Consider the following 26,786-nt stretch of genomic DNA (forward strand, 5'->3'; position numbering starts at 1 on the left):
CAATGACGATGATGGTTTAAAATTATAATTTTAATCCAGAAATCATTTGGTATCGAAGCTTTGCAATACAACTTTGCGCTGCAAACGCGACAATATAGACAAGTACATGATCATTTAGTTTTGGAAGGTTGCTAACAGGAATGTTTCTTTTTAAGTTGCCAAAAACTGCTAAAAAAAGAAAAACCACTGAAAAAGAACTTGGCCCTATACGACTGTTTATGATCGACAACATCTTAATCGAGGTTGATGTTGTAATTGCTGTTGATGATGTATTTGTTGGAGTTGTTGTGGTTGTTGTTGTCGTCGTCGTTTGCTATATTCACACTTGGTTGTCAGCTTTCGAGATGAAACTGGTAGTCATCTACAGAACATCCACATGTCTGTACAGCTTGATATTGAGGGGCACAGATGTAAGCCAGATCGTTGCTGACTGACTCGTCTGTGTAAGCCCGTAACCATGGTTCTTAAAGACTTTTCTTCTAACACAGCCAGTGATCATGTTTTCTTCCTTATGTCGAGGTGTTCATCATTAGCTGTGAAATGGGAAACGTGTACAGATGGCAAAGCGGTCATGTGTCTCTTCCCGGAATGAGGATCGAGGGGAATCTGATTCTTTACTCTTGTAGGATATAGTTTCTGGTATTGTCTCTACGATGCCTTTGTCTCTTTTACAAAGCTTGATCTTTTGAGCCTGCCTAGAGATAGTCTGGTTGCACTCATTAGATGGTCTGTGTTGTGCTTGTACTAGTGCCTTGCACTCCCTTCTCCTGCCAAGAGGGGGGATTGCTATTATCTGCCACATCTCTGTGTTGGCCTCATGCAGCTAGTGATTATTCTTAGTTCGGCAACAGCATCAGCAGTTAAAGGCTTGCTGGTCGAATTAAGGGATGTGATGGTAGTTGCTGTTCAGGAATAATAATAATAGCAGTTACAGAACGCATTTCCTCACAATGAGCGTTTATAGCAATGGAAACAGCATTTAGATCACGGGAAGATAACAGCGGAGAAAAGTACGAATATTATTACAATCAAGATGATTACTCCTACTACTACTACGACGACGACGATGATGACGATGACGATGACGATCACGATGATAATTACGTAAAGCCTTTTTTTAAAAAAAAACAAAACAATAGGCAGCTCAGACCACACTCGAAGCTCGTCGGAAAACGGGAATGCGTGAGGACATTCATCAAACCATCCCGCTGTCTAAAGCACGTAAGTGGCTGGTGCTGGCAGATTTGTTTCTCCAAAGTTTGTGACTTGCGAAGACGTGATGTGCAGCTATTTGGTATGTTCATGGTGGTGCCTAGAGTCTGGAGTGGATGGGCTGCCCGACACCGTCTAGCGGATAAAGTCCCTTTTGTGTGCCATTCCATCCTGCGAGCATCAGGCGACCCTCAACAAAGGAGAGTAGAGGCCCCCCGGTCACGGCGTGCACAAACATCGTCCTGATAATCGCCCGAGTCGCTAGCGCTGATAAGAATCCGAGGAATTTATGAACGCATCTTACCTCTTGATCGCTGCATCTCTACTTGTTTCAGTCACAAGATGTCGTGCGCCTGCAGGTTCAGTGAGGATACAGGGAGGAATGTGCTTACGAACAGTAGTTGCTTACTCTCTGTGCTGCATTCGGATGGGCTGGATGCGTTGAAATTAGTCCGGAAAGTAGATAACAGTGGGGAAATCCTGTTATAAAAGATAGGCCTGAGGAACTGGGATTGACTAGAGCCCGTGTGCATAACTGGTCACTAAGCACTAGCAGCATGATTATTGCTAAGCAGTCAGCAATAAGCAATGCAGCTACATCTGGCCTCAGATTACAGCTCTCTCTCTCACACACACACACCGACACACAAGCATATATAAATAATAACATAGCAGTACTAAAGTTCACATTAAAATAGCAAATATTTTGTAGTATGTTTAAACTTATATATATGCGCAAATAATTGTTAAAAATGCTTTGAAAAAATATTAAAAGGGAAATGAAAGGTAAGAGTCAAGGGACAATAAGTTCTTAAAAAGCATGACTGGAAAGATACATTTTTTTAAATAGACTATCGAACGATAAACAAGTTTCAAAATAGGGTAACAGTAAATAACATCCGAAATTGGGTGACTTGAATGATAAATGACATTCAAAATAGTTAACATGAAAGATAAAGAAGTTTTCAAAATACTGCGGCGAACGATGTGACATACAAAAATTATCACCTACTATTCCTCGACATGTGGTTCATCTTTGTTATTAACAGCATAATAAAGGTCAATCAATGTAGCCAATTATATTGCTTATATTATTTTTAATTTTCGAATCACGCATATTGTTAGAATTTTGCGTTAAGCTGCTGTAGGCTTAGTCTCTTGTATCTACCCGTCTATGTTTTGCTTGCATTTTGCATTTATTGATGCTTCTTCTGATGATCTGAGGTAACGATTTCTATGAGCTGCTGATGTCGACCCATACATCCTAGTATTTCGCAATTTTGTATCTTTCCCTTTAACATAAGTCGGTGGCCTTTTCAATAAAACATTCAAAATACATACCACATGTTGCTAGTGCTAAAATAAAAAAAAAAACCAAAAAACAATCAATTCAGACATCAACCACCATGTTAGTACAAATCATAATTTCGCTATGTTTTATTGCCTTGTTTTGAATTAATGTAATGCTTTTATTTCTACTACTTAGTCCGAGGGCTAGATGTAAAAAAGCGTAACTTTTTTCTTCCTGTGTTACCCTCCTAAAGACTTACCATTCGCCATATGTCTATCTCCCCATCTCTCGCACTTCTGTCAGGCCAGAAACTGATATCTTCATCTTGTCTTCCTAAAAGATGCAGAGTGTAGTTTGATTTCCAAAGTTGTTCATAAATGGGGCTCTTTTCTCTGAATTCTAGTTCACCTCCGACTATAAAACCAGTCATGTAAGTAAGAAGACTTCTTTCCAACTGATAATTGGGCTTGTGAGATTGTGTCTGTTACATCTGACTGGTAAGAAAAGAAGCTTAGAGGAGGTTTTATCTAATCACAGCGACATTCAAGAAATAGTACCGAGCGTAGCATTTCGTCAAAGACTGAAAACCACACTGTACGCGCGCCTTGATTGGCTGTGACGGACGATAAGTGATGATTAACCACTCGAGACAGGCTGTTTGCTGATGCGCTGCAGCGGACAAAGTTTCAAGAAAATGTCTAACCATCACCCATGGCCTTTGGCTACTTGTATATAGAATAACGAATCGATCATGCTATGAAGTCATCATAATACCCAGGAAACCTGTGATACCATCTTTCTAACAGATCTTTAACTGGACACACAAATATATGACAGTGTGTGATGATAATTATGTACGTAACTCCTATATATAACTCAGGTATTAGGCGATGTGTGAATAAAGCCTTTTGAAGTGTAAACATGTCGAATTGAAGGAGGAAAATAAAAGCGATAAATAAAACAGCACTAAGATTAGTATAAAAGGTACACTAGGTTTTAAAGGAATATTTTTATGTTCATGTTCAAATCCAGTCGAATTTTAGGAAAAAGAGTAAAATAATAGATATTTATTTTGCTGTTTATTCCTGAATGCTAAATATCCTAGTTAATACTGTCTGGTTCATGCGACCTAAACCTAATAAAAAATCGTTTTCTGGAAACGTTTGCTGTTAGTGAGGAGTACCTACATTCTTATGTACCTGTGAGTCTTCTGAAAATAGAGATTGATATTCAAGGCAGAGAGGGGAAATAGTCTTTATTCAGGTCTCTGCCTGTAGACAGATTGGAAGAATCATTGTTCTTCTTGCAGTTCATTGGTCCCCTAAATTTTAAAGAAAACTGTAAATGTATATGACCATCTCAGTAGCTACCACTTAAGAAAAAGAAAAGAAAAAGAAAAAGGTTTTGAGATTCAATCATATTAATCCATATTCCATTTTTTTTTTAGTCTGAAGACATGGAGGACCAGCGGCTGGCACTACGTTAATGTCGTTGTATATTCAGTTTATTAAACGGCCCTTTCATTCAAATTAAGTGTCCATAACCAGTGTATAATTACGTCATGTACAACGGTTGAGTAGTGTTGTGGGAAGATTGTGCCTGCGCACGCAAACATTCACACACCTACTCGCACAAGCGCGCGCGCGCGCGCACACACACACACGCACACACTCGCACACACACGCACTCGTGGAGAGAGTAAGAAAGAGAGATGTCGAGGGGAGGGAATCGGGTTATAAGATTGCATGTTATGTCGCTGGCTCCATCTATCGGTGTTTTCTATCGTAAATGCACCCGCGCTCAGGGGCTGAGCTTGCAAAATGGTTTCTGTTTTGGGATTCAGCTAGGATTTAAGAGATATACCAGAGTCGTAATGTCTTGCGTGGTATTAAACGCCGATCTAGATTAAGGGAATCAGACATGATAACGCCCTTTAATATGTCGTTCAGAGAGTAAAGCTTATGTGGACATGTTACAGGTTTAGAAAGCATATAAAATGAGACTCCTAGCTCTTCTAGGTGTAAAAATGGAAAGGTTTTGCCCCCTCCCTCCTCCAGAAAAAAGCTGTCCAGAAATCTGTTTTATAAACAAGGCGAAGATCTTCGAAACAGTGGCTGCTACAGAGTTTCAGCAAAGGGCTACGAAGAACACGTGCTGTAGTAGCTGAATTGTTGTGCTTTTGTCTGAAACTTAGCATAGTTTTAATTCATTTTATTTTTAAAAAATCTTTAAGACCGTCCTCGAAATAACTACCTGCAGAAGACGAGTTACGATTCTAAGTATGCAACCACCTTCATTATTGTTCCTATCTAAACACATATCTAAGGTGTCAGTCGTTGGACGACTTCACTCGTGGTTACACAGCAATCCTTTCATTAAATCACTATTTTATCTTTAGCAATGACATTCTCTTTTGTGCTTCTTTAATTTGGATTTCTGTATATGATTCTGTATAAGTATTATGTATCTATTATGTATATATATATATGAAATCGTTTGGCTGAACCTTTGGAAGTGTTGAGGGCTGAACCCGTGTGCGTCAGATGTGGCGTGGTTGAAACGTAGATAAGGCCAGCTGTTACTGATACGCAGACGGTGGACGGCCTGCTGAGTGGAGGGACTACTATCATTTAACAGAAGCGCACTGGGTCCTGGGAACACGAATCTCTTACAGCCATTTGAGATGTCTACACTGTTACTTACCAGACCCTACAGTCCACATCGATGGTGTTACTACTTTATTGAGCTTTTGTGAGTTGTCTATAGTATAAAGGTACAGATGACTGATTATGCTGCTTCATCTCTCTTCGACAGTTGGTAGACAGAAGTCAGATTCATTAAAGGACTAGTGGAGTGCAAAAGGGTTTTGTCTAATAATTGGGTAAATCTGTGAAAGGTACTATTTCCCAAAATCTGTTTGAATACCCGACTGCTGCTCTCAAGATATACAACTAAAAACAACTATACAACTATTCACAGAAAAAATGGTTAAAAGCGTGACCTTTACGATAGGTCTGATTCCCAGGTCTCCCACTGGTTGAGCCCTTCACAACTTAAGTATATCCACACACCATCATGACGGCTGTGTTGTTGGCCTGGACCTGATTATAGTGATAGCTGTAGGTATGTATCTCGAGAACAGAAGTCGGGTATGCACCCAGACTTATGAAAACAGTACTTGCCTTGTTTTAGCCAGTAGTAAGAAAAATAAATTGGAACCTACTAGCCTTTTTAAGAAACCGCATAGACGATGTGTAAATCAGGGCTTCTGCTTACGCAAAAAATTGCGTACAGTACGCATTAAACGTTCGGAGGACCCCTTCAATTTTCGTCAATGGGGTCCCATTCAAATTTGGACGAAGAACAGGGACCCCTTAAAAATCTGAAGAAGGGGTCCCTGGGACCCCAAAGAATTTAGCCTTAGCAGAAGCCCTGTAAATGAATATATTTGTCGTCAGGAGCACACAGTCTCAAACACATTAGTGTTATAGGTATTTTAATATCACCTCAGTTAATTCTTAACAAGTTCTCTAGGATAACTGTAAATACATCATTTTTTAACATGGATGTTTAGCCGTTAACATTATCATACAACTCTTTTGTTTCAATCACGATGCATTAACGTAGCTCTGAGCTGTTTGTTTTCCTTTGTTTTGTTTTGTTTTTGTAACCAGTCTTTCAAAGTTTACACTACTGTCAGCATAAATCACTTAGAGACACTACTAAGACAAGAAGAAGAACTATATTCACGTTAGCAAAGTAGAACAAAAGAATCAATATATATATATCGTTCGTATGTAGGCACACACACACACACACGCACGTACATGGATACATACACAGATATTCACACACACATTCATTTACACAAAAGCACACGTAAACACATACAGAACGTATCTTGCTTAGCTCAACAAGCATAATAACTTATAGTAGTAATAAAGAATTCTGATCTCGTTCAAGAGCTCTCCTGCTCATCAAGGTCTTGCAGCGTCTTCCGCGGATCATCGTAAGCGGCTGTTCTGGGGTCATTGGGGACACAACCGGAGGAGCGAAAGTGATAGGCGTGAGTGACGATGGGAGCAGTCCATGCTCAAGACATGTCACCTCTTCTTTGAGGGCATCCAGGTAGGCACGTAGACAGAATTCATATCTCGCTTGTTGGCACCAGGTCCAGGACTCCATCCAGTCAGGGAAAACAAAGGGCGGCAATGGAAGAGCTTCTGGCGATAAGGCGCAAGGCTGGAGAATGCCCCGTGTAAACAACACACAGAGCGAGGAATTCTAGGGGCCCCTGTCTTGATTTCTGTTTTGATAACGTCAGTAACGGCTGCAAAAGCTGCTGAAATACTGACTGGCATGACAATTTCTCCGTGGCGCTTGCGTACGCACGCGCGCGCGAGAGAGAGAGTGAAGGGTCGAAAGTTATTTACAGCTGGAGATAAATGAAGATGCATGCACAAACTATAGCTATATGTTCTGTTTCTATATTTATACTTTGCCTTTTTTCTCGTCTCTCCGGGATCTGCCTTCTTGCCTCTTTTCTATCTCAGTCGAGTTTATTTTTGTATATTTTGTTATGACTCATTCGAGAGTTCTCGATTTCTTCAATTTTTTCACTCCAAGACGTTTTAAGAGATGGGTTTTATTACAGTAATAATATATCGCAGTTTTATGGTGAGGGTGAGTTTGTGTTCTTATTGTTTTAGCTGCAATCCTCTGTCGTCCTCTCTATCCATCTATCCATCTCTCTCTCACACACAGTCCACACAAAGCTTCTAAACCACTTCCAGAAGTGCATGTTGGTGGTTGCCTTCCCTTTGCTTCCATAAGCTGGATGGTTCATATGAAGTCTAAATTACTCGCTATCCATCCAAGTTAAGACAAAAGGCCACTGTGTTCGGACCCTGCCACTGGTCGCGCCTTGCCAGGCGATGATGTGATGTGTTTCATCATCAGAGTCTCTCACGATTGACAGTCAGCGGGACTAGAGGGATGCGCAGAGAGTTTAGCGCTCGATAACACGCTTATCTCGATAACACGCTTATCTGGCTCTGTGTGTACCAAAACTGTTTGCAGGAAGCGAAAACACCACCAGACGGACACAACGTTCTCCTTGTGAGAACGGAACAGGGGAGGCAGCTATTCATGAAAGGGAGGTAATCTTTTAAGAGGCAGGGGCAGATAAACCGCGTCGGTCTTGCCAGGTCTAAAACGTAGAGACACTAAAAGGGTATCGTGTTGCCGACGATAGCGAGGGCGCAGTGGCACCCGGTCACAGGCGCAGAGGTGACGTGAGGGGCTGTGTGAAGGACGCGACGGATGTGTGAGAACGCACATCGAGAGGAAGCCTGTACGTAACACCCTCCCACCTTTTGATAACATGAAGACGCCTGAGTGTTCGAGCCTTGGAAACATAAATAAATAATTAAATAAATAAATAAGCATCACGGGTCTTTTTATATGATTGACAAGCGTTCAGATGGGGTTTTTTTTTTCAATTGCATGATGTTTACAATGGCGGTGCTTAACATTTCCCAAATTTGGGCATCAGCTACTGTGACAGTTTAAAGTCGATTGCTTGTCTGTTGTCATACTACTGACACAAATGACGCAACAATGTCTTCAAAGTCTCATACTACAACTAGAGGTATACAGGGTCATCATATATCCTGCTTCATTGTTTGTAACGAAAAACTTGTGGTTGTTTCACTTTGCTCATTACTCCCTTTTGGTCCACTTTCCTTCCTTTTCATTCATTGCTTGCTTTTCAGAAGGTAGCTAGTATTTTCATTTTACAAAGTGACTAAGTTTGTCAAACCGAACCTTAGGCGATAACCTCTAGCAGTGAGGACGTCTACAAAGAGTTGTCTGCCGGTACAAGCGGTATTGCTATGCCGATTCCTTTACGCTTGTTATAACACAAGATAAAGAACTCTGTGTACGGATCGCCCTTACTTTTTACCATAACTTGAAGAGCCTTTCTCGTTAAATTAGGAGGAAAGGTGGGGGGAAATGAGTGAAATGAGAGATGCTAAGCGGCATGTAGAGAGGGTAGAGGGTCTGAAACACGAAGAGCTTCCCACAGCCGTTGACATATTCTCCACCACACTGTCAGAGACACTCAGCAACCACAGAGATTATGCTCTTCTCTTTTTCTCAAGCTTGAAATAGACGAGTGAGAGAAAACACAGCGCGAAGCATGAGAGCAGGTATCTGTTTTTATATGTTTCTCGAATGTAAGGTGAGTATGTTGGCGCTGCGTTTCTTATTGGAGATTTTAAAATAGATTGGAATGATTGCTTTCTTTTCTTAATGTGAATCGCAAGCTTTTATTTAGAAAAATAAAGTACATAGAGCAAAAGACGTCATTGCTTCATTATTTATCTCTTTTACCTTTCTTTCCTCGTTGGTCAATGACACTCTGTCTTCTGCTATTACCTGTGAAATTGCCCACTGACGCGTTTTTAGTACTGAAAAAAGTGAAAAGTATTTGTGACTACATCGATAATTATAAAAATGGTGTACACAGAATTTCACCTGTGTTAGGAAAGCAGGGAATAAATAGGAGAAAAGCCAGAGAACTGTTCGCGGTGTTTAGTAGAGTTGTGATCGTGACAGTTCATGTACTTACTGCTGTTTCCCTACATGTCTCCATATACCGTTATCTGGGTACGCGATTATCTGGACTAGATTGGCAGAATTCATTCCTCTTGGCCAGGCTGAATTACTTTTATCAAAGAAAGTTTAAAACTACAATACCATGTAAGTGGTCCATGGGTCCAGTATTTCACTGATATGTTAGTGTGAGCGTGATGGGTTTTTTTTTCAGTTAGAAGTAGCATTGTGCGTTTTCATTGCCAGCATTTTCCACATAGAGTGCTGCCTGTTTTGTGGTTTAAAAATAAATTCATAGCTTGAACTTCACATTCTTCTAAAGCTCACTTTCGTCTTCGACAAAAAATAGTGGTAAGATAAAAGTGTCTCACGCTTCTTTGAAAGACAGAATGCAGTCGTCTTACGCCATTTTCTTCAAGAGAAATTTACGCAAATAAAAACGAACTTCAAAAACAAACCGCCCAGTATACACTGTATCGTAAATGAAAAACATCCCTGACACAGGTAAAACAAATATATATTTTGTCTGTCAGCAGGGGAATAGACTTCAGGCAGAATTCTGAACAACACAACTTTGATTGGAGTATTTACGACGGTCACAATCAGCACGCGCGATATTTCTTTCAGGCTTGCTCAGCCGCCGGCCTGTGGCGCGGAAGAGAAGATTCCCTCGACAACGACGTTACGGTCGATGATATTACCAAACCAGCTGCGCAAAGGAATCATAAAGTGATGACTAGCACGCGTCATTGGAAGCGCCATCTTTAAACGAGCAGAACATCTACGGATTCCGGCAACTGCTTCGTGCTGGCTCTGGTAGCTGTAGTCATGCTTGCCCGTCGCCAGTCTCGCTGCTCTGACTTCCAACTTCTTTATTATTGTGTCTCGTTCTACTTTCCATAAGCTGATCAGCTGAGTTTTTAAAATGATTTGGTAATAATCTTTTGTTACATTTGAAGCTCGAGGATCGTCGCATCTGTCTTCAGAGATGTTTCTTTGGAATTATTCGTTCTAGATTTCTATTTAATAACAGTAGTTAAAGTGATTAGGTACTAACTATTGTCACGGTTAGGGTATAGAGGGGGATGGGGTGGTGTCACCCACGTGTACAAAGCCCCACCTACCTCACCCCATTGCATGAAAATCGAGGAGCATGAAAACTCATGTTTGTTGAGCTCCACTTACGTGTCATGGCAACATAAAGTTTATCCCTCGCTTGAGGCTTTTCACACTCCTGTCGAGGGTGGTCAGTATCACTCGCTCCGGTCCCTACAATTGTGAACATAGCTCATTATCTTCACCTTGAACACGGAAAGTGAATTTCTGATGTATTCAGTGCATATCGTCAGACTACAGTACGATCGTACTAAGCGTCAGTTGATTTCCACTCCTAGCCTGCTCTGGACACTTCCGGCATGAGATGCGAGATGCAGCATCTAGCATGAACACACCTTAATGATTGCTTAATCGCCTGACAAGACCGAGATACGCCTTCAAAACCACTAGTAAGAACTTGTTAAGGGTGAAAATGTTCTGTAGCTCGTGATAAGGGTAAAAAGGCACCGCGGCAACATGTCTGGCAACAGGAAGTGGTCTGGCCCGACCCCGACCCCTCCCAGCGAAAGATGAGAGTCGAAATACTGTCGACCCTGCTTGTGCTGTCCAAGTTTGTCTGCGCAGTTCTGGCAGATGAGCTTTAATAAAATAAATTATTATAATTTATAATATAGCGTATTTTAATGCATTTTCTTCTCCACCCTTAATGCTAATGGTGAATATAATTTCATTGCATGGATGTGCTAGAAAAAGATTTCAATTTTGTTTGAGAACTTCACAGCAAAGTCCAAAAGTCAAAACATATTTTTATAACTCTCAGAGAGCATCTAAAACCATTATATATCATAAGTATTAATGTAAAAGTTAATTATATTGTTATTAATACATAAGTTCAGTTGACGCTGAGTTTACTCTGTCCCTAGACTGTATGTTACACCTCTGATCAAAACCCAATAATGTACACTTGCTTGACACTGGACAAGTGACCCCTGCCATCAAATATTCAGTAATCTGAACTCCATGTGATCAAGAACAGACATAAGGGAGAGCCTCCCCTGGCAAAAGAAATGGTTTAACCAAGTTCTAGTCTCACGATGCATGTTGAGAAGTGCTTGATGACCTGAGTGTGCGAAATCAAACTCTTGCAGGTGGACCGCTCCCTCTGACCCCAAATAAGCTTTATTAAGCTCGTGTGTAGTAGCGTACGCAGAGGCCTCCTCTCCGACATTCCGGGAGGGAGGGTTTTTTGCAGCGGAAGGAGTGCTTCTTGGTTCTTTGCGACTCTGTTTTGGCCAATGAAGGCGATATAAATCTCATTAGAAAAGCCTGTATGTTTGCATGTCATCAGCTTAAGAGTTTGGCGAGCTGAGGTACTCCTTGCATAGTTCAAACATTTTGGCAGTTGCTCTTTAAAATGGTGTGGGTGCAGCTCAAAAGGTGATAATGAATGCCGTAGAATTCTACGAAGAATTTGCTTGCAATAGCTGAATTCTTTTATTGTAAAAAATATAAAAGTCATCAAAATATGTAATTACTAATTATTGAATGGCATGTTTTTGATTCGAGAACAAGAACGGACTACGTAGACAGCAGAAAAAAACAAAAAACAATTTACATTTTTCTTGAAAGATAGATACACTGTACAGGAACAAATTACCTTAAGAAAATCGCGTTGTATCAGGGGAAGTCCTTTTACTAGTGAAATATCACTGAGGGGCTTGCAGAGGTCTCTTATTTAGACAAAGATGAGAAATTTATTCGGCTAAACAAGTATTTTTGTTATCGTCTTTGCATTATTATTTTCTGTCACCCAATCTGTCCGTCCTTGTGTACTTGTTTTTTTCATGATATATTTCCTAGTGACCTTTATTATAACTCTTCTGGTCATGTGACATAGCGCATGCTGATTCAGCCAGCTCTTTTGATGTGTCGTCTACCTTCAAACTTTGACATGCAAGCGTGAGGACGGGGAAGGGCTGTAGTTGGAGCTGAGCAGTGCTCAGCCATGTCACGGCAGTATCGACATCGTCATCGGCAGAGCCTCTAAACGCTTGTTAATTTGTATTTGCTTTTGTTTTTGTTGTTTTGGCACAGAAATCGCCTCCCAGGGCCTGATAACCCCTTGCGTCTGATAGCCGAAAGCTAAATATAGCTATGGAAAGTAATCTGGCAACCGCTTGAAGCTTTGTCGTCTGCTGCCCGTCGTGATGTGTTGATGAATTCATATCCGTTGCTCTGTCGACGGTTGACTTTCTGTTGTGATGGACGAGTTAAACATGGCCACAAACGTTTTGTATCTCATTATGTAGACATAAAGACTTTATTGTCATAGCCTCCTTGCTGTCGACAGAATTAAAGGCTCGTTTTCGGTTCTTTTTTGTAACCTTACCCTGCTAGAGAGCCAGAGAATATCCCGCCTTTTCACTCCGATATGCACGTGTGCTTGCATTAACCACTGTGTTATTAAGTTTCATTTAGCTGTTTCTAAAACAAACTTCCAGTTCGTGCTTCGTTCAATACGTTCAAGTTTCACATGGTATGTTTTTCTGTTAGCCATAATACTGTGAGTTCTTTCCCTCTCTTCTTCTGTTCTCTCTTTTGGTTGCGGTAAGTCTTGTCTGGCACAGATTAATCTCCCAAGGATCGCTGCCGTCTTCCCTCAGCAACAGAGAGTGGAATAAAAATAAGGTGAGAACGAGTTGTCTCCCGCTGGCGGTGATAATGTGTGCACCGGCCCGGATGTTCAGAGCAACATATTACAATAATGGCATCACAAGAACGTTGGCGATACGTCATGCCCATTAAAGTCTTCAAAAACAAAACTCTGTACTCTGAGGAAAGACTTACCTGGCATTATCCTTTTTTCAGAGACCGTTAACACTTGAACCACATCCTCGGATATGACCGACTGCAACTTCTCCCCGCCAAACACAAAACCCGGTCTCTGTCAGTTTAGCAGCAGCTTTTCTCCTTTCTTTCTTTGAAGCAGCGTCTTCAGGTAATGGAGTCATTTATATGGAGGTGAAAGATACTTCACGGAGCACTGCGCTCCGAGAAAATCTTGGGAGACATAAAGAGACAATACAAATCCTGATGCTTCCTTTGAAGACAATTTTCCACCTGATGACGCAGCCATAGCTTGAGGCGAAAATCGCGCACGTGGGCTTCTCATCTTCTCGTAGCTTCGCCTTTCTCTTTCTGATCTGGACGCGAGGATGAAACAGACAAACCGCAACCTTTTAGGGTTTTTTGTTTTGTATTAGGTTTCTTTGGTCGCGGGTGCTTGTTTTTTTTTTTTTTTTTGTTTTTTGTTTTTGTTTTGTTGGCGTTTTAGGGGAGGGGTGTTTTTTTGGTGCGGAGGGAATAAAAAAGTTCTTAATTATCAATAGAAAAAACGGGAGGACCTTAATTTAGAATCGACCCTACAAACGTCTTTGTGTGCCATTACCAGGCACGAATGCTGAACGAGAGCTGCCCTTGTCTTCTAATAACAGATTTCTGCCCTGGACGATACTCAACAATTTGCGAAAAAAAAGAAAAAAAAAGATTTTTGATGGTCACGTGGGTGGCAGAGTGAGTGAACCAGCCAGAGAGCCAGCTAGCCGGTCAGCAAGTCATAGAGAATTCAAAAAAAAAAAAATTTTGCGCGTAACCTGTGATAACTTGGTAGAGCGGACTGCAGAGGTTCAAACGCCTTTCATTGATTTTCCCTGTTCACTTCACCGGTAAAAATAATCCACCCAGGGTAGCGACCTGAGGCGAACAAAAGAGGCGGGAAGAACATTGTAGCACATATCGTCGATGGTTCGTTGTCGTATTCGTGTTCTGAATGGCTGATGATTGATGCAAGTATCCAATTAAAGTGCAGGCTGAGCAGCAGACCACGACATGGAAGCGGCGAGACTCAACGGAGTGAGTGGCAGGATACAGCAGCATCCGCTACACAGGTCGATGTCATCGGCATCATCGTGAAAGGAAATTAGATGAAGAGGAACTTTCAGACCAATCTCTTGCTACACAAATCACAAGTTACAGTCGCTAGGACTCTGCGCATGCCTGCCCCACTGAGTATATAGTCTGCGCATGCGGGAAGAGTTAAGTCAGTCGCTGCGTGGTAAATAAAAACGTTTGAACCTTCGTTCGAAAATGCATCGTGAACAAATGTATGATTATGTTTAGGAGAATAATTCAACGTCAGATGTGAATCTTTGTTTTAAAGTTTCCAAAAAAAAATTATAAAACATGTTAGTCAAACTTTGGTCTACATTATTCGTTGAACAAAACTTTTGGATGTAAATTTTGTGAAGGTCATACCTAAAGTTAATATTTTTATCCCTTTATTAAAGTCCAAATTTATTGTGGAAGAGTATAGGGCCTCTATAAATAACAAACAAGTTTCTTTTCAAAAACAGTGACTCCAACTCATCCATTCTATTTCTTCAATAGCACAATAGCGTCTGACATGCTTGTTGTCTCAATGTCTGTGAATTGAAAAAAGCTTAACCTCCACCTCACGCATGCGCAGGCTGTACCCAGTTGGTCACTCACACGAAGACTTCCGCACTCGTTGCACGAGCAGTTGTTGGTCAGCCTCTGGCGCTGACTGCCAGCCCTGTCTCTGGCACTAGGTGGCGCCACTTTGAGATCACAATCACGTCACACCCAGCTCATTAATATTATGTTCCAGGTAGAACAAGGTAATCAGCAGGTGCGTGATCTGGATGCTTATTCGGGTACTTCGTCCATGAATAGAATACTGGTTGCTCTTAAATTTTAAACTTGATGAGGCTACTTGATGCTGGGCTGCGCTTTTTTTCTGCTTTTTAGTTGTTTGTTTTTTTGTTTTCTTTAGCTCGTGTGATTCCTACTGTAGTGCTGTAGAAAATTGGGAAATACGGGATGAAACGACGCAAATAGTAAACACGCTTCGGTGGGAATAAATGGCTGAACATTGTTTACTGATGTATCTTTAGGAGTTGGCGGACAAGAGACAACAGCCTTGCAATGCACACAAACAACAACGCCGTAGTGCTGACTAAAGCTGTGTTGATTAAGTGAACTGTTTTCTTACCGGACGAGGATGTTTAATTGCTTATATAGCTCACTGCTTCATAAGAGCATTGTGTGGGAGGGAGCATCTGCCGCGAGTTAATGCATTTGTCCATCATTTATGTAATTTCCGCCCTGTCAGAGGATTTGAGTAAATCAATCATTGTCTGACAGTGGCGACTCCAGTCTAAGATTCCACGTGTTCCATGCTTGTCTTTAACACCAAGAAAATCCAGCACATCTTTATAACAACAGTTCTGGAGAAGCAAAGGAGGGGCGGGGAGCACGTGGTGTCACCAGTCGTGAAGAGAATAATATCTGCTTTGAGCAAAATAGCACTGTGCGCATTAGTAATGCTACACGTGGTCAACATTATTTTCTTACCTTGCAAAATCTGTGATTTTCACTTCTTTTTTTTTTTAACCCCTGGCATTGCGCGAAATTGCCATGCAAAGTGTAGAAGGAATATGAGAATGTAAGCACACCTTCTAAACCTAACACTAATGCGGGAGTTTCATTCACTCTCTTGGCATGTACGTGAAACTTTGCACACAAAAAGAATGTTGAACAGAAAACCACGAAAGAAAAAATAAAACAAAGGAATAAACATTATGGACCCGTGTTCCATCAATGCGGCACATCGATCTCTGTGCCTTTCTAATCCCCCATAAAAAAAAATCACCCCGAATATAGACATATCGACACCCGTAATACACGCGCAGACTTACCTGATATCAATACAGGTAAACATATCTAGCGACATCATGAAACCATACATCTGCCATTTGTCAGAGGTGAGAGCTTCGTGCATGCGATGCCGATGCTTAGTACCCAGAAGGCAAAGTCCTCATCTTTCCTCGTTTTATTTAATCAACAGACACCGATTTCTCCGCCTGTTCCTGTTCACTCTTGCCTAGCCCACGGCCGTACATTCGACCCTCTAGCATGGCCACCATTTGCTGCAACATCGTGCACGTTATCGACGTCAAGAAGAGGGGAGACCACTCAAAGGCCTGGATGCAGCAAGGTAATAATGATGGGGGTGTGGGGAGAAGGGGGATCTCGCACAAGTGCCGCCGTTAGTCCGAGGTTCACGCCGACCTAGCCACCCCCCACCATCCTCCTGACACCCGATAAGCGACCCTTCCCATGCCTGTGATGTTGTTGCTGCTGCGGACTACCGTCACCTGCTTCATCAAAACAGCTCGGAGTATTGGAAACTGTAATTAGTTCTTATCGACTGCTCCGTGTCCTGTACTCTCGCCTGATTCAAGTGAACCTGAATGAAGAGTGTCTCGCAACTGTCGTCGCTCGGGTTGGGCACGACACACGCACGCATGCACATAAACTAGACACTGAGTGGCAATCTTCACAGAGCTTCATCCATCCATGTTGAAGAAGAAAGTTCCCGTCTTCGAAAACATTGTTCGCAATTCTGGGGCAGACAACTTGGTGTTATTCTGTATTCCTGTCTCCATTCTGTTACCTAATTATTTGATGAAGATGTGTACGAAGCTAACTTACTTTAAACTCTCCCTCTCTCTCTCAAATGGAGTCCCGAAGATTCTGGGTGCGATGGGCAAGCGATACAAACATTGCCCTCCCATCACTCTGGTAACATCAGTGCTTGCTCGTTGTGCAGAAAAAAAAATAAAACATAAAAAGCCAGTAATTCTGTTGACAACGATAAAGCATTTAAGCATAGATCCCTGTCATAATAAACATTTTATTTACATCCAAGTAATTATAACAAGGGGCCACGGAATGATGACCCCAACCTCACGATCTTTTCCTCGTGACATCCCTCCATCCCCTGCTACCTTCTTTCGGGTATTTAGATATGTGAAGTACAGCTAACACGATGGTTGCATATGAAAGTATTGAGTAAGTGTATGTGTAAATGTATATCGTCAGTAAGCGCGAGGTACAGCTCGCGGGAAAGATCGACAGCTAAATGTTCATTATATACACAAAGGGGCAGATATAGGTATATCTAGTGTATAGGTATGTTGTTTATTTATTTCTAGGCTGGGTAGGCAGGCTGATAGTTGCGAGTCTCTCGCCTCTCTCAACGTCTTTTCATATGACTGACGTGTACATGAATAAGAGCTTAGAATGTTTGATATTTCAGATCAGTGATTTTTCTTGGAGGTTACAATGTCTTCTATTTCAAACAATAACATAAGAAGACTGATCATTTCATCAGTCATTCTTTCTGACACATTAACACTGAAAGGTTTTGTCTAAAACATTATTTGAAACAATCTACAGTTCTCAAATATTTAGCCAGCAATAGCTTAAGAAATCACACAGAGGCACCCTGCCGTACACGTGACTGCTCTCTCTCTCTCTCAGAGACAAAGAAAGAGAAAGATTTGGCAGACTGATGCAGACATATGTTTTGTCCTCAGCGAGGAAAGATTGTGTAAACTTCAGCCTGCAATCTTGACCTGACATTATCTGTATGTGGGTCGATGACAGCTCATTGGGCAGATTATAGACATTGTTTGGAGTTTTTTCCTTTAATGTTTGGCTGAAGTCAAGTTGAAGGTTCTCACATAAATATTTTTAAAAACTAGGAGCAACAAGGAATAAACTATTTTTAAAAAACTATCGCTATGCTTTATTATCGGTTAACGTATCAAATGCACAGAACACTGCAGTGAAATATGTATGTGTTTATGTTTATATATATATCGTGATAAATCAGTATTGAAATCAAGAGTTACCATTTCGTTTTTTGGCAGGCTTACCAAAAGAAGATGAAAGACGGTGTTGTCCAAGTGGAATATCAGTCGAGCTTGATCATTAGCTTCTTCAACGGAAACTCCAAGCCAAGTGTTTTCGATTATATCGTTAAACTAAGTGTGCCAGAAGTTTTTCACAGTCTACCTGATTACACCTGGCACCGTCTGGAAACTTTAGCCGCTGGAAATTAACCACGTGGTCCTAATGTAATAACGACCTGTGCGCCATGACGACACAGACACACAAACGGTACGTAGCGTCATCAGTGACTGAAGCGCGCGCGCACACAAACACCTCGCAGCATAGAGAATTCTCTCTCTCATACACGCAAACATGCGCAGACACACGCATCCATACACGCGCACACAAACATATAGTTACTCAAATACACAGACATACAAACACACATTCACACTTACACACACACACGCGGGGAAAGAGACTGACAAAAAAACACAGAGCAGAATGTTTAAAAAAAAGTTTTGAGAGCTAGCGCACGAAACAGTTTGTTGCTTTGTAAGTTATTTTGTTTTTCTTATTTTTCTTTGATACAATGAAAGAAAGAAAAAGAAAATAGGCAGAAAGGAGGAACAAAGTGAGTAGCAGATGAAAGTGATGAGCAGACATGCTCAGGAGACGGCGAGGCTGAAGGTTAAACGACTAGCGGCTGTTGGCGCGTGCACGCGTGCGTGCGTGTTGGGGAGAGCAACGGGCCTCGAGGTAGATGGGATGTGGTCGTGATATTCTGACCTTCTGGTAATAACGCCTCTCTTTCCTGCCTTCTGGCTTCCTTTACTCGTCTCTAATCGAACTAAGCTGATCTTATCTTTTTTCGTCCTTTCCTTCCCTTCTTTTCATTGAAGTAATGGCAGCTTTCTTCGTGTTGTATCTTGGTGCTTCGGTACTGGTGATGTGGCAGGGTCTGCGAGTGGTCTTTTCTTGATTTTTTTTAAAACTTGATTAACGGCAGTAGACTCTGTGTTTATCCTTCGGCAAGATTCGTTAATTAAGATCTGCTCAATTTCTAAACTTAAAGGGACAAGCAAGTCTCCACAGACTGCAAGCTTTCCTCTTTTCTTTCGACACAAAAGCGAGAAATCATGGTGGCGCTGGCCTGTGGGCAAAGCTGCTAACGGTATCGCAGTATCGCTCGACACTTGTCACTTGGATCCACCTCAAAACAACGATTTTCTTGCCCAATGGGCTCGCCTACATCACGTGTTAGTCTGTTTTTCTGTCGAGAAAGATACCGCAAATATGTGTTTTAGATTGTAAGTAAACGATCGTTTTGCGGTCCAAAATCTCGAACATAATTCACAACGTAGAAGCCATCATTTAAACCCAACACCATTTGACTAGCTTTTCCCTTTAATGTTTTTCTGATAAAGAGAACGAACATCAGTTGGCTTGTGCTGCTTCCAAAACGCGGCCTGTATCTGGGACACTGGAAACCCAGCACCGAGTGAGGGATCTCCTCAGATGCATAAAAAAAAAGTTTCTAGCCGCAACATAAGAGAACTGATGAGGGGTTTTGTCTGAACATTGATATAGTCCGCGATGTACGTTTAGACAGACGCACGCACGCACTCACACACATTTCTTTTTCCTCCATCTCGCCTACCCGACTCGTAACTTGCGTCATTTTCCGATCCATATAACGCACCCGTGATACACCTCAGCTGTTGTACGTGTATCAGCAAGCACATCTTCTCGGCAAGAACTGCGCCAGGAGTATATTCTTTGGGCTCTCTCTGTCTGTCTGTCTCCCTCCCTCTCATTTTTTTTTTTTTTCCTAGTTGCACCTGCATGGAATATCCATTTATTCTGCGTTGCGGTAGTCGGTGTGTTTACGACGTACACCCGCTAATCGATACATGTCGGGGCGTCTACAGGTCCGCGCGTGTGATGCATAAAACATTGGCATGAGAGATGACGTTGTTCGTTGTGAAGGCTGCGCTGGTCGTGCACGCGCCAGCAGTTCACACCCTCCACTCCACCCTACTTCAACCCACCCACCCACTCCGAAGACGACCACGCCAACGGCCGGCGAAACCGCCAGGGCGGCTGATGGATGTCAGCTACCTGTTCCTCAGGTGAGAGAAGCAGCCGCTCACCTCAGTCGCCACTTGGAGGAAGTGTCGGAGCAGAGCAGGCGTGCGAAAATGAATGAGCCCACGCGTGTTGTCGCGACGGTTGGACGGAGCAGGCTCCCTGTCTGAGGGAAGGGGCTGACAGTTGAGCTACACACTTACAGACAACGTGTAAAGACTTGCAAAGACAAGGCTGACTTGGAGACAACTGGCATCTTCCTTGTCGCATGTGTTTCCCGAGGCACTGCGTCCTGGTAGTCGGAATATTTCTTCGTTATTTATTTATGAGGGTGCTTTTCAGGAGCAGGAGGATCTGCAGCATTTTTTTTATCCCATGCGCTCGGCCCCTGTTCAAACAGGGTGAAAGGTTGTGGACTACACAGGGGCCAATATAGTAAATTCCAAACAAAATTCAACCTAATGTGTGAAGATGTGCCTGCATGCAACTTCAAAGGCTAGACTTTTAATCGTGTCATCCAGATATAAATACAAGAAGAATATTCGTTGGTGTTGTCACGAGACATGATCACCATTAGAGCTTCACACATGACCTCTGACCATTAGAGCATCACAAACGTGATAATTCATGCATAGAAACCCTTCATAACCTATAGAGGAGTTCAGTCTAAGACTTCGCGCATTCTAGTCTCTAATGCTTTTGCTTTCTCGTGGAGAGCCTGCTGTTCACGGCAGGTTTGTACAGACCAAACCTCGGAGCCTGACTCTGTCCTGGAAAGAGCTGTTGTTACAAAAAATAAGTTACAAAAGAGCGCCAGGGAGCATCCCCGTGCTTTTGGCAAAAATAACAATCGTTACTTGTCACCGCATCAAGTTATCCTTTTCCTATCAAAACTTTAGGGCACTCCCCGCGTACAGGAAAGCTCTTCCTCCTGGCAAGACCCTCGGCTGATACGGGTTGATGCACAAATCGATTTGACTTGCCTTTGACGTCACGCCGAAGCCGCTGGCTGGCACGGTGCCTGCACACAGACCTGAGCGAGGAGCAGGCAGTCCACAACCCTGCACCCCATCTACACAGGGGCCGCGCGCAGGGGCCGCCGTCTCCAGATAATCGTTTGGGAAGCATCACGCCGAGCCTTCCTGGCTGCTTTCCTCTGTGCGGAAGAATGAAATCTTTATTCCTTTAGCTTGTTTGTTTCGTTCTTCGCTGATCATCTTTTGCTTGTTTCCTCCTCATTGCTTTCAGTCCTTTTAGTGAGGTGTTCGTGTCTGTTGAATGTATGTACTCGCGTGCACATGCATATGCTTGCGATGCTGACCTGCGGCTTCCGGTTGCCTTCCGCAAAGTTCTTCTGCGCCAGAAGACAGTGAGGTTGATTAATTAATAATGAACCGTGTCAAGGGTAGGTCACATTATTATGTTGCAACAGCTTGATCAGGGCTTCTGCTAAGGCTAAATTCTTTGGGGTCCCAGGGACCCCTTCTTCAGATTTTTAAGGGGTACCTGTTCTTCACCCAAATTTGAAGGGGACCCCATTGACGAAAATTTAAGGGGTCCCCCGAACTTTTAATGCGAACTTTTAATGCGTAAGCAGAAGCCCTGGCTTGATGTTTCTCACAAGCATTCCCCCTCGCTCATTAACGACCCACGGGACTAATGTTTCGGACAGTGTCACCACGTCCACTCAATGTTGAGATTCCGCCTTGACCTTATGTCCAACAACAAGGTCCAAAAGCGTAATTTGCGTAAGTAACCCTTAGTTCCGACCTGGAAATGATGTTACCACAGGGAGGTGTCGGGAGGTCTTTAAATCGGTCAGCTGGTAGATGAGATAAATGTGTGGGAGTTGAGTGGCTTTAGGAAATGCGTCATGAACAAAATATAAAAAAAGGATAAGAGACAAACGGAAATGGCTTCAGATCGACTTCTGCTCAAGGACAGTGACAGCGTCATCACGTCATCCCACCATTGTACGTCCATGTATCAGCAGCGCCCTCTGGCTGAAATCCAAGTATCCAGAGTGGTCTGGGCCAAGACAAAAACAATTACAAATGCACGAAGGCGATGATGGAGACAGCCTTGTATTTCAAAATTTCCAAGGCGATGAAGGAGACTATTCTTTAACTCACAAAGGGCTTGAGTATATTTGTGTGTCTGTGTGTGTACGTGCGTACGCCTGTATGCGTGTATGTGTGTGTGAGAGAGAGAGAGTGAGATGGCGTTAGGCATGAGACCAAATAAAAATGAGACGAGATAAAGGCGTTTACAAGAATCGCCATTACATTTTTTAAACTATAGAAGCTGTGCACATATTCATCAGCTACCATTGCTATCCCAGTTACACACTGGTACCTGTCTAGCAGTCAGCCATAGTGCAGTCAACTCAAAGCCTCACTTTGATTGCCACGTATTGTAATTATACATAGTATTTGAATGCGTTATATCTATAAAGTATATAAATTAATGGCTATAATATCCATTTGCATGTGTCTGTGCTTGTCTCTAGTTGAGCTGGTATTTCTTTTTAATTAATGAAGAAAGCCGAACTTCGTTCCTGCTTCAGTGTTGGCAAGGGTCGAGCCCCCATGCCGGCCCCCACTGACAGGCCGCTTATCGGCTCCATAGGGGGCACCTGTTGACTGCTGCCTCGCGCCTGCACGTCCGTCACGCCACGCAAAATGGGGCCTGCAATCGTCTGAGGAAGTGAGCTTCGATTAGATACCTTTTACTCTTATATTTTCGTATTTCTTCTTTCTTCTTCTCCTCTTCTTTTAGTGCTCTAGCTCACAGCAGGAGTATCTAGCTTACCCAAGATGGCAACCGGAAGGTGTCTTTCGCTGGTCAGGCTGGAATATTTTATCGGTTCCATTTACTTTGGTTAGAGGTTGCGTTTGGCAATAGTCAAATCTGAGAATGTTGTGGGAACCTGTCTGTTCTTAAGATGAGTTAAGATCTTATTGTACTTTCAAGTAATGCATTCAAGAGTCCTTTTACTTACCGGTTGATCATTGACTACGCTGCTGACGCATGTATATGTAACTGTTTCAATGACCCTATATCTTTGAGATGTTTTCGATCATTCACTGTGGCGGACAGGAAGATTTGCTGGCGAAACTGCCTAGTGTTCAGTTTCAAACAACCACTGCCTTGCGATACTGGAAGCTCAGGAGGAGGTAAGCTCAACGTAAGTGTACTGGTGGTTGCGAAAGAGTTACCTATCCAGCACGCCGCACTACGTGCAAGTTACTGAGAGCCTTCCTGACAGGAAGTAGTTTTGATTGATCACACACGGAAAGCACCAGCCAAAGTGATATGACAAGTTGCTGAACGATTATCTACAGGCAGATTCCAGTGACTGACACGTGCACCTGTCTTCTCATTACCTTGATGTGGGTCAGTGATTCACAGCTTCTCTTCAAAGCTGGCTTCGGAAGTGTGTCCATCTGTGAACCACTGATCTAGATGCGCTGTGTGCAGATGATGATGATGATGATGATGATGATGATGATGATGATGATGATGATGATGATGATGATGACGACGACGACACTCATTATTATACTTAAATACACGCAAGCATGCACGCATACACATTCAAACACCAAAAAATCATACGCACACACAAAACTACAAGTATTTAAGACATATTCTAGCGATTACTTAGTTAATGTTACCGAGGAAACCCGCGATTTGGAAGCAGCGCGAGTACTGGCGCTTGGGTCCGACCCTCCATCCAGTTAGCAGTGACCCTCACAGTGTGTGTTGTCACACATCCCACACTATACTCTCAGCGACACTCCTAGCTACCAGGAGGAGTGCTGCCTGCAGAAATGTCTTCCACGACTACAGCAGCAGCGGTGGCGTCACAGACTCGGTGTTTATCCAGTTTCCTACAGAGCAGACGCCGTCCTCCAGGGTCCCCCCACTGGGCCTGACAGTAGCAGCTCGGGAACCTTAGTAGGTGGAACTGCGGCTCCTGCCAAACTAACGAAATATCAAGAAAACACCCAAATGCTGAGGCTGTAACTAGACTAACAGACTTTTCGTAGAATTCTCCAGGGTCCTCATCTCTCGTTCTCCAGAAGCCTCAGACCGATAGGCGCTCGGGTGTTTTCGAGCCGCCGCACTAGATGCCCTCCACAAGAGGAACTCTGCATTTATTAAAATCTCAATATAATGAGCAAGCAGCTGAGCTTTCCGACATTGATAGTGGGAAGGGCCAAGTGTAATCTATCACAACTACTGCAGAACGGCAAGGGTGACTGGCGCATTAACAAACCGGGACAGACCGGAACAGAACCCGGCCATGTGCACAGGGTTAACCGTTTCAGGCGGGTACATCCACCGTAACAAGTAACGGTAACGATGGTGCTTGATTTATAGCAAAACATTAACAAAAGAGGAAGTTTTGAAGCAAAGATTGCTTATTTAGTTGGTCTTTCAAGATGCTGGAATGTACATAGTCTAGTAACTAAAATAGAATATGAAAATAGAGGGTGAAGTTTCCATATAATTATCTTTGTTGTCATTCTTTTAACCTCGCACACCTTGATCAAAAACATATCCTATACACTTCTTTTTTCGCTTTCTTTGTGTGGCCTCGCAGGTGTGATATAAAGTGTCCGTTATATGCACCGGTATGTCTTGTGGGCAAAAGAAGGTCCATGAGATTTGTTTTTCAGCAGCAATACTATAATACAAAGATGATGCAAAGTATTATCATTTACTTTTTTCCCCTGACAGCACACAACACTAACACCTTTCATCTTGTCTCTTTGACTCTTGGCACTATCTGTCCGCCAGTAATAGAAACGATTGAGGGAGAGGCTGGGTGGGCGGGTGCTTGTGCAACTTGCAAGCCGAGAAACGGTGTATGTGTGTCGGGGGGTGTGTTCTGTCGTGTCTGCAGACGACCTACTTGCGTCACGAACTAATTAAGGTGAGAATCGCGTTACAATTTAGAAAACGATTGCCAGCAGCCCTTCACCATAAGGTGCGTAATAGTCGGGCACGCTCATCTATTACATTATCTCCAAGCTGATTTATTTCCCCTACCCTAACCTACGCAATCACCAGAGGGCGCTGCACATTTCTTGCGCACGACGGTCGAAAACACGACGCATCTTTTTAGGTGGTGCGATAGCAGGTTCATTTTGAAGTGATAACGCCGCCTGACCTTTGACCCGAGGTGATTTTTCATGCCTGTCACGCACCGCATGAAGCTTGAACCACTGCGCGTGCTCCTTCAGTGTACAGACTGTACCTAGAGCGGCTATCAATAGACAGAAGGCTGTAGACACTGGTCTACACATGGCTAGTTGTCAACAATGCTTCCACCGTTACCCCCGTCCTATCTTCGCCCATCTCTCTCTCGCTCGCCACAAAGACAAAAAAAGCGTTTGTCAACACTTGTAATGTACACAAGCTTCAGTAGCTGTAAACAAAAGCCACCCACTTGAACCGTCGCCATTGCAATACAAACCTTGAAGACTGTAAACAAAATCCCACAAGAGATACTCGGATATACTGAATCAACAGCAGTTGTAGCATGCATGACGAATAAGTACTCAAATTAGGTCCCACTCTGTCTCTACCTATTTCTTTTCTTTTCATCATCATTATCGTCGTCGTCCTCTTCTTGTTGTCAGTTTGTCTGGAATCGCGGCCATAGTTCTTTGTAAAGCTAACAGGAATATAAGATGAGTGCAGCAACACCAGAGAGGACTCCTACATTGTGTGTGAGGGATGGAGAGAGGGAGGCAGACAGCTAGAGCAGCGCTCACTATGGCGATCACAAAATGCAAGGAGGACGAGCTTTCACGGATGGACAGCGTCTTCTCTCAGTGGAACTGGAGTCGCGGGCAGGCCGTGGGGGGTCTTCAGGGATGAAGATGTCTCGGGGCTCCGGCCCAACACCAGGTAACTGCGCTGAACCGTGCAGCAAAGGGCGGTAATTAGACCTCCCTTGTTTCCCATCCCTTAATAATGTATTTAGAGAGAAGGCTAGCAAGACAGGTGTCCGTATGCTTTGAAAAGTTTAGCGGTGAAGCATGTAGAACATTGAAATAAAAAAGGGTATGTGTCTGTGTGCGCGCGCGTGTGAGCGCATTTGTGTTGTGTGTGTTCGCGTGTGTGCGCGTGTGAGATAGAGAAATGTCTCTGTACTCTTGTACGTCTTTGCATGTATGTGTGTGGTTTTTTTAAAGATAATTTTGGAAAGAGTACCACCGTCTTAAGAGGACGTCAACTAATCTTTGACTGGAAAACATTTTAATAAAGTTGTTGTAAAGAAGCTCGGAGTGGTGGATGCTGAGACGCTATACATTCTGTCTTAAAGCTCTAGTGTGGTTGCTCAATTGTTTTCTAATGCTTAAGTAAAACTCCATGAAAATGACCAAGATCTGCGTGAATACCCCATCCAATTTCCATTCTCGAGATACAGAAATACACGGCTACAAATATCACCATTCACAAAAGATCGTTTAATCACTTTTGCACACATACGCTTAATTAACATACGATCCCCGCTCTACCATTGGCTGAGGCTTTGACAAGGTAAACTTATCTAGGTTCAACCATGGCCTCTGTATTTTGACCTGTTTCTTAACATCGTGCTGTTCGTAGTTAAGTTTCTCGAAGGAAAACGTGAGTCTCAAAATTTGGGGAAAGTATCTTGCATAGAGCTTTACTCAGCCATAAAAAATTGCATCCCACTACTCCTTTAACATCGACCTCAGGTCTCATTTGTACTTTGTCAACG

The 26,786-nt window shown here is 42.8% G+C and overlaps 1 long non-coding RNA gene across 1 annotated transcript; it reads right to left on the reverse strand.

Moving 5' to 3' along the window:
* Positions 1–253: 253 nt before the first annotated feature.
* Positions 254–2,910, reverse strand: LOC112570067. The gene is made up of 3 exons (XR_003100583.1): positions 2,763–2,910; positions 1,517–1,692; positions 254–902 (listed from the first exon to the last, which is right to left on the reverse strand). It is a non-coding gene; the product is annotated as an uncharacterized LOC112570067 (long non-coding RNA).
* Positions 2,911–26,786: the final 23,876 nt, after the last annotated feature.

The sequence above is a fragment of the Pomacea canaliculata genome, linkage group LG8, assembly GCF_003073045.1.
Source record: "Pomacea canaliculata isolate SZHN2017 linkage group LG8, ASM307304v1, whole genome shotgun sequence".
Lineage (NCBI taxonomy): Eukaryota > Metazoa > Mollusca > Gastropoda > Architaenioglossa > Ampullariidae > Pomacea > Pomacea canaliculata.